We start from the raw sequence: 9,327 nt of genomic DNA on the forward strand, positions 1-9,327 counted from the left end.
TGGAGGTTTGGAGAAATATGTTCTAGTGGAAGGATTGGCAAACTAAGCCAGACCAAATATGGACATAGTGGTATAGTGCGGTTTTTTTTCTCCTTCTGGTTCACAGACCAGACCTTGAAGTATGCAGTGATTCCCATTCAGATGGCTTGGTTCACATTCACAGTTTTACAAAGCTTTAACATTTCGGAGGGTTTTTTAGAAGTACACTCAAGTTTGACATTTTGTTGGGTCTGCTTCTGGGGATGAATTAGACTTGGGATTTTTTTTTTCTAAAGGTCTTTTTCCTAAGAAAAATTAAAAAGTATTTCACCTCAAATCTGATCCTCTTTCTGTGTCCGCTGCATATGGGGGCAGAGTATATAAAGGATGCCTAGAGCCACAATATACACTGAGACGTCCTAACGAAAACCATATTTGGTTGTTTTGAGTGTTTTGGTCTCATTGCAAGGCCAGGCCACACGGTGGAGAGGGTAAAACTGAAGCCATGTGTGTAAACTGGGAGTGCCCATTCACTACTCAGCCTCTCTCTTCCTCTCTTTAATCTTAAGGACCAGGAGGATGTTGTTGGCTCACTATGGAGTTTGTATAGAACTATCAACAATCCAGTAGATGAATCTTTCAAAACATGATTTTCAGAGTTATTAATAAAACCACGCTGTTACAGCAATTGCCAAGCTTCCGCAAAGGCGCTGCATTTAAAGACTTGCTGAAGAAGCACCATAGTCAGCATGATTGGTGAAATAAAGAATTTTTTTATATTTATGCCACTTGGGTTTCTTTTGCACTAAACCACACTTTTTCTACACACTTCATCTATTTGTCAATTTCTCTCTCTCTCTCTCTCTCTCTCTCTCTCTCTCTCTCTATCTGCTTTTCTGTTAAAGAGACTTCCTGTCACATGCCATTTTCATGCATATTGACTAAGGTATAGCCTCTTGAAGCCTGATTTGTGCGACACATGTCATAACCTCCTCAACCCCACAGTTTGTTATATATTTATTTTGAAGGAATTTAAAGTGGTCAAATGATAATTATAGTAATCTCTGGTCCCCTTAATGTCCTATATTTGCTGTTGTGGAAGCTTTGTTTTTGCAGTCAGTGCTCTAGCTAATCCCAAGCCTTTTAGTTCAGGCTTTGTACCTTGCTCAAGTTCTCAAAAACGAAGCCCTGTTAACCCGAGGCTAAACCAAAATGGACACTGGGTCAACTCAACTTTTTAACGTTATAGTTTTAACCCACTGTTTGTTAAATAGTCCATTGGCTGAGCAACATGAAATGCATTCAGCTGGTATTGGTTTATAAATCCATACAAAAACCATACACAGCTCAAAAGAGATACAGTTCAGGAATAGAGGCGTGGCTTGTTCTAAGAACAGCCTCAGTGAAATCGAGAGTGGACAAACTGTCAAGCTATGTAGCCAGATATAGCATGTTAAAAATACTTCGTCAAATTTCATTATTTTTCAGTTTCTTAATTTGTTGTTTTGCTTCTACAGTTATATTACTAAATTCAACAATGCTGAATTCTGTATGTGAACCGACAACTGTCAATTTGATACTTTCATTGTTGTGTTTAAAACCCAGTTCTGGCAAGGCTAAAATTGTAACTTAGGTCAAGAGGGCATCATGGTATTTCACAGCATGCAGAAAGGGAAACTGCCCTGATCCAGTTTTCTCCACTTCTAGAGCTGGAAGAGGAAGTGAGGTTTGGAAAAAAAAATGCGCTTAAGGGAAGGCTTTTGGGGTTTTGGGCTGGGCCATTTGTCCAACACATAGGCTACTACTGAAACTTTCACTTTTTTCAGACATGTCAATTTGGTATAGTTGTAAACCTTGGGCGATGGGAGGGGCATGATTTACAGTAGTATAGTGAAGGCTAAGGAAGTGGGTTTAGCAGTGTTTCAGCAGCCATGTCAAGCCAAGAAATGTCCCGCTTTCCCAAGCTGATAAAACAAGCATTGTTCATGGGTTTAATGGCTGTAATTAATGTTTGGCCTCCGTCCATTTTGTCAGGAAGTTTCACTTTGCCCAAGCCCAAGGTGACAAGGCAGACAAAACGGTAGAGAAAAAAAATCAACAAAACCTCCCAGAAATGTAGCTTTCTTTGACTTGCTCCGTATATTCAGATGATGGCTTCTATGACTGAACTAGCTATTGTAATGTCTTTTTTCGATGTTCCTTCTACCAGACTCTGAGGCACTTATTGTTACTGTGTGAAGTACATGTGCAAGTGTATGGACTCTGCACTGTGTTGGCAACAAAATACTTTGAAAAAGCAGAGAAAAAGAAACATGGTGGAATACAGCAGTGGCTTGGGTTTTTATGTTAGGTAAACATGTTAAAAGGATACCTGCTGTTTACTTATACTCACATACCGCCCCTCTGCCTGCTCTGAGGAGCAGCGCTCCCTAACATAAACTTGGAAGACAGCAGCTGATGGAACCAAGAGGGCCTTTTACTCAGGTCTGGAACACATGACTATTTTAGGTCATCAGCTGGGATCCCCCATTATGTTGGCTCCATAATGTAAAGTCTGTACAGCCTCTGATGTAATAAGAACAGTAAACAGAGTGTGAAGAGATGAATTGTGCACTTTTATATAACTCAGGAGCTGACTCATACCTCTGCTAGGGATTGATTTAGCTATTTCGAATTTCACATCTCAAAGATGGAAGTCGTCTGAGATCAATGGACGTGGATTACATGAAAGTTACGATAAATTGCTTTATTAGTCAATTAACACACGGCTCCATCGAAATATGTATTTTCTTAAATCCCCTCTCAAGAAATGAAAACATTCATCTTTTTTTATATAAAATAATGAACAAAATTGTTTATACCCAGCCAAATGTCATTCGAGTGATATTGTTGAGTGTCAAAATGCAGGAAGTGTCCCACACTCTGGTCTTGAAGTTATGCTGAAACAGACACAATTCCCCCTGTTCTAACTACATAACAGGTGGGAGGTGCTTTTATGTGAAGTATGTGAGCTAGTTGTAGCCACCTCCGGAGTGTCAATCCTCTATTGAGTGACAGCGATTGCTGTCTCTTTCTCCTGCACAGCAGCTCCTTGAGCCATCGTGTAAGGAAGGGGCGGTATTTCTCAGTTTGCAGTGACAGCAGGGCTATATTGGGTCTCAGCTGAGACTTAAACCCTTGGGTGCTAATTTTGGACGTCTCCACAAGTAAGACCGGGACTATTAAATTAAAACGTTTGACTCCAAAACACGCTCTTCCAAAGTCAGGCTTTTTCCCAGTGATTTACTGTGATTTATTTTTTGTTCTCTCAGTTTTGGTTCATCCCTGAAACAGTATTGAGAGGGAGCTGCGGAACAGGGGAGCCGTCTGTCTCTGACTGTTCCACCGACTGGAACTGATCTGCAGTGTCTCCTGGGATTTAAGCTGCCCAGAATGAAATGTAACACTCGTCTATCCAAACCCTCTGTCTTAATAAGGAAAGTTTGCTCAACACTCGCTATATGACAGGCCACATTTCTGCAGAGAGAGAGAGAGAGAGAGAGAGAGAGAGAGAGAGAGAGAGAGAGAGAGAGAAAAAAAGGCCTTGGCTCATTTTCTTTTCTCAATCCTGTGGCCACCCCACCCTGCTGAAGCTGAATAAACAGTCCACTTAGTGATCAGTAGATTTTTCTTCTCAACACCGATGCCAATTTGTATTGGAAGATTTAGAGAGGGTACTTCCAAAATGATTAATTAGTAGGCCTATGACTTTATCCATACTATTATGTCTTTAACGTGGACAGTTTGCCCTCTTTCCTACTGTTCTCCTCAACTGGTTACCTTTCATAATTCAATTAAAAACTTTCTTTAATGTTTTCCCTGGTGGTCAAAAAAAATGTACTTATACTCAAGTTCTGTATACCAAAGGACACTTTTGACATACTTGTACTGTCAGCTGTAGTTACAAGTTTTCAGTTTAATATTTTGCATTAAAAAAAAAAAGATAACCTCATTAAGGCCTAGTTACCTTTTGACCCTTAGCCTAAAAATAAATGAATAATACATTTAAAAAAATTAATAAATACAAAACTGTGTATAGTCGGGTCCTCAATTCCAGTTGTTTACAGTTCCACCAAACAAGTTATTGAACTTCTAAGAGGGTTCATTTAAAAGCTAAGATTGGAAAAAAATATTAACTTTTTATGTTTTTATTATCATTTATTCATCTTGTGACCCCGATGAGTTAGCTAGAGCTCTCTGTTGGAAACCAGACTAAACTATTTTGATACTTTAATTAAAGCTATAGTGCGTTACTTCTGTCACCCCCATGAGGAACCCTGAGTAATTACAACCACACTGTCGGCACATTTACATGAGGAAAGCCTTCGGTGATCGCTTATACCTTCGGCTGAACTTCCAGGATTTTTCTTAGCTCCTGCGCCAGTGTCAGGGGGTGACACCAGATTGTAAACGCTGTCAAACTGAGTGATACAGAGACAGTTTTGTGGAGCTGATAGGCTTAATCAACTTTGTGTCAACTAATTTGTCCATGGCTTGAATGTAACCAACATTCATTTGTCTGAAAAACGTACGCACTATATCTTCACATTTTGCCAACAAACTTTCCTGTATTGTAGGATTTTAAATGCAGGCCTTTTTCTTTGTTCATGCATTAGAATAATTACTGAACTAAAGGATCTTACCACTTCTCCCACTTCTGGTCTTTCCCATGCTTTTGTGTTCTTTAGGCAGCCTCAAAAGTACATTACACTCTTATCTGTTTATCTGCCTTGGCCTTGGAGCAGGAACCAGCCAGACAGCACCAGGTGGATGTGTATTTATTTCTACGTCTGTGCAGTGTGCACTCAAGTTGTTTTTAATAAGGCTGACTTGGCTCAACTGTTTTATCAGGCTCTCTGGCTGTGAGGTGAGTCTGAGCCTGACAGGAAAACAGTCAAGGCATCTGATCAAGCATGGGGCTTGCAGACATGCTTTTGTATAAGAATGCAGGTGCCGCAGAGCTGTGGGTTCCTGTGGCATTCCTCACTGTCGAGCGACCACTGTGAGCCATTCAGTGTTAACATAGGCTGCAAGCTCCCTCAGACAGCCACTCCAAAACCACACTGGAATGTCTCATCACTTTAGATTCTCACACACGCTCCACATTATGGCTTTTCTTCGGCCAAGCTACAGTCATTTTGTGGTCTTTGGAGTTCACATACTTACAAACCCGATATAAACCTTCCCTTTCTCCCTCAAATTTAGAGAACTGGGCTTTTTGTTTACCTAAAGTGGAAACTGATGATGATTCTTCTTCTTCAAGGAAAGCTTACATGAATTGTGTTGCTTAGAGAGGATGTATATAAAGATGCTTGTTTGAGGTCACAGAAATAAATAAAAGGGAGACTAACATAGTCTGATAGAAGATCAGCATCCTCCTCCATTGTTTTATCCCTGTGTGCCTGAAGGCTCCGACAAGGCAAGCAGGCATGGACTGTAACAGGGAGAACAGTGGCTGAGCTGGAAGTGCATACCAAGAAGTTTTATGGGCCTCTGGAATGGAAAGAAATATCAAGTACGTCTTTGGACCTCACAGAAAAGCCCCCGCAACTTAGCCCTCTCCTCTGTCTCCTCTACCTCGCTTACACCACACAGCCCATATATGGACACATATACCAAAGATTCTCCCTCCGCGTGCAAACACGGAAACTTCTAGCCCTGTGACATGAGGGGCAAAAGATTGAAGGCAAATATTTAAAGAGGGCTATCAAAGAGATGCAGGGCAGCTGTGGACTGAGATACAACACCATTAAGAGAAAGCAACAATTGTTACACTGTGTTGGGTGAAGCCGTCAACAAGCACAAAGAAAAAGACAGTGAGCATTTGAGTTAACAGTTTAGAGAGATCTTTCAACTGCCTCAGATCCCAGGGGGAGTCATTTGCGATCAGGGCACGACTCTGATGCCTCTGAAGATCCTTTTTATCTGGAACTTCTTGGAAGTTCAAGTTGCGTGTACAGTAAACAATCATTTACTCTCCCTCTTCCCTCCTGACTTCCCCTTTGCTGTGTGTGTATACAAATAATCACAACCAAAGTGCCAAAAAGTTTTGTTTTCCAAAATCGAAAACAGATTCGTACTGCACAAATGCCAGACAGATTTTTTTTGTTGGTTTCCCAGTATTCGTGCCATTCCATGTCTGGCCTCTTTGAGAATCAAATTTTACACTAGAACTCTAGCATGGCATCCCGCGGGAGTTTGTAAATGAATCGTGACTGTTCCCCCCGAACGCTTTCTCTCCTCCCCTCTTTTAGTGGAAGCTGGACGAGCGGCAGCATCAGATACGGCTGACATTCTTGCTGCCTCTCTGTGCCTCCCCATCAGTAAGAGGAGGAACACAAACAAACAGACTGGGAGGAGCCCTTGCAGAGGCCACAAATATTCCTCCATTATCCCACAATGGGAGCTGTTTGCTTTTGGTATTTTTACTCTGTAGCTCAGCTTGTTTTCAGTAAAGCTCAATGGCTGCTTGCAAACGGTCACTGAGGCTTTTCTGCAAACTTTCTACATCTTAAACTTTGGAAATGATATCTTAATCTCAACTTTAACAACGTACAGTATGTGTGCAAGAACAAAATAGGAATTGCAAAATGTATTTTAAACAGTCACTTCACTAAAATCTCAACATCTTGGAGATAATAGCTTTCTTTAGGGTCGGCCTCATTTAACAGCAGCTTGTACTGTAGCAAAAAAAAAAACTTGGCACAGGAGGAATGCTACCCATCTTCAATGGAGCACCTGCAGTCGAAATATTTGACCTTCGTGCGACTGGAATTTGACTCCTCTAATTATTAAGGGTGGTGAAAATTGTGAACTTTTAGCCCTTTTATGCTGCACTCTCAGTTTCCAATGACTAAAGGAAAACTTTTAATTATTGCAACCGAGGGATACTTTTCTTAAAGGTGCACTATGCAGTTTCAGAGGAGGGGGATTTGTTTACATTTGCACAGCCTGCAGTTAGTATACAAAACATGGTCAATCTACATGTAATTCTTAGTATTGAATAATTATATCATCATAAATCAAAACAAATTATTTTGAGGCACCTGGGACCAAACATAAGACTAGAATAGGCTTGTAAAGAAATATGTGTGCACTGCTGCTGTAAACAACAACAACAACAGTGAAACGGTAACTTTTCAGGTATCTTTCTAACTTCCAACAGAGTTCCAGGGATCCAATTTTCCTGCGAGTAAAGTTTGCTTATTCAATTATGAGAATATATACCTTAGAAAATGTTCATATCTCTCACAGCCCCAAAGTAACATAGTGCACCTTTTATGAAGGATTAATCATTTGAGTTAAAGCGTCATCGCCTTATTTGCAACTGTGCATCAAGTAAAACACTGTGGCTGTTCCTGTGGTGGTTGTGGTTAGCTGTCCCCCTCTGCTCACTTATATACCGGTTGGAGTCTTGCAACCACCACCAGTATATGTCAGTGGAACATTACAGTGACTAACCCTAGCGGCACTAGGCCATAGACCAGGCTTGGGTTACAGCTTGGGTTGCGCCCCCTCCCCAGAACCCCCTCTCCCCTCATTTTTTTGCTATGCTAAGTGATTATGCCCCTGCATGGAGCTATCCAATCCCAGGGGTAATGTCCGAAAGAGCCAGGGAGTTCTCGCTATATATATCTGGATGATGTCTGCAGAAATCTTCAAATGGTATTCGACAAGGAGGAGCATGCCAAGACTGTGCTTCTCAGACTTTCACTCATTGGCTGTGCACTCAACATGGAGGGAGAGCTGCCCTGAATGTCCCCCCTGCGCCATTTGCAATAATTAGAAAATAACCTCACTCATCACACAGAATACAATCGCTTCACGACAAAATGACAGAATTTTGATAAAGATTTTGAATGATTTCGTATAGGAAATATTTCCATTTTTGCATCAGAGAGTCATTTGCGCCTGAAACTTACTTTCTCTAATGCAGTAACATTGTTCGCCATGAGAGAACCTTAAATGTCTCTCCCTAGGGTCTTCTTACACAAACATGACTTCAGGGACAACAGCCAAGTACAGCTTAGCTCCTCCCTGAGCAGCGACTGAGAAGAACCGGACATTCCATACACATAGTGGGGTTGTCACTAAAAGGCCTAACAGATTAACCAATGATGTAATAGTATTCGTATTGGTATTAAGCACTGCTGTGCAAGGCAAGGTGTCATTTAAGTTGGCACCAGGACAAATTGTGCTCCCACCTCAACACCACCAATTGACAGAGTGGAAAAGTCTGAGGGTTTGGGGGCTCTTTTTGTCTAAGTTGTCAAGTGAAATTTGGTAACTCAACACCTTATCCGTTGAAGCTCTGTTTACATCTATATTTACTCGTTGTATCACAATAAGAACTTTTGTGGCTGCGTCGTGCTTGAATGTGCTTCTGTATACTGTAGTTATTTACAACCTTGTTTCATAATTTAAGGCCACCATAACAATGTGAAATGGAAAGTGATTATAATGCCTGCATAGAGAATGTGCTGCACCTGTCTGGCTCAGCTGCAGCCTCACGCACATAACTGAATCAGGATTCCAACATGGTCAGAGTGGCTCAAATCCGCCCAGTTGTCTGATGGAAGGTCCTGTTTTTTCACCCATCAAACCCACTGTGTGTTGTGAGGAGGGAATTCTTCAGTCAGTGAAGTCAGACTACATCTCCAGCTTTAATGGATGGAAGCTTTAGAGGCCTTGGGAAGCAAATTTTGTTCCCCCCAAAGAGAACAAAATTATATGTCTGGAGGATTTTTGTACTTCTGCAGCCATGCAAAAGAAACTCTCTCTGGAGCTTCCACCACAGCCTAAACCTGCCTCCAATATTGAAAGACCTTGTTATTGCTTTTCACATTAAAGGCATGATGGAGTGATATAAAAGAAAACCCAACCAGGCTTCATATCCTTACGCTCTGTATAAATGTGTGAGTGCTACTCATTCAACACAGTAGCCTTTTTCAGAATGTCTGGACAGAATTGGAGACTTTTGAGACTACATTAATCTAAGCGAGCACATTGGGCCCTGGGCTATTTTTATTGAGCCCAATATGTTAGACAGGAAAACACCATAATGGAGCTCATTTTCATTCCCAGCATGCCACAGCGAATCCAGTGTGCCATCACAAACCTCCCACCAGTCTATTATGCTGTTTGAGATAATTGAGATCAAATTGCAAGTCAAGATTAAGACTAGTGCTTTGCTGTTAATGACGAGGAAATTATGAAGAAAGGCAAGTCTGAAAATATATCGAGTGTGTACAATTCAATGTATAATACAGCATATCTTATCTTTAAAATGTTTGAAGCAAATGATCATAG

This window comes from Ammodytes marinus (genome assembly GCF_949987685.1).
Source record: "Ammodytes marinus genome assembly, chromosome: 5".
NCBI classification, from domain to species: Eukaryota; Metazoa; Chordata; class Actinopteri; order Uranoscopiformes; family Ammodytidae; genus Ammodytes; species Ammodytes marinus.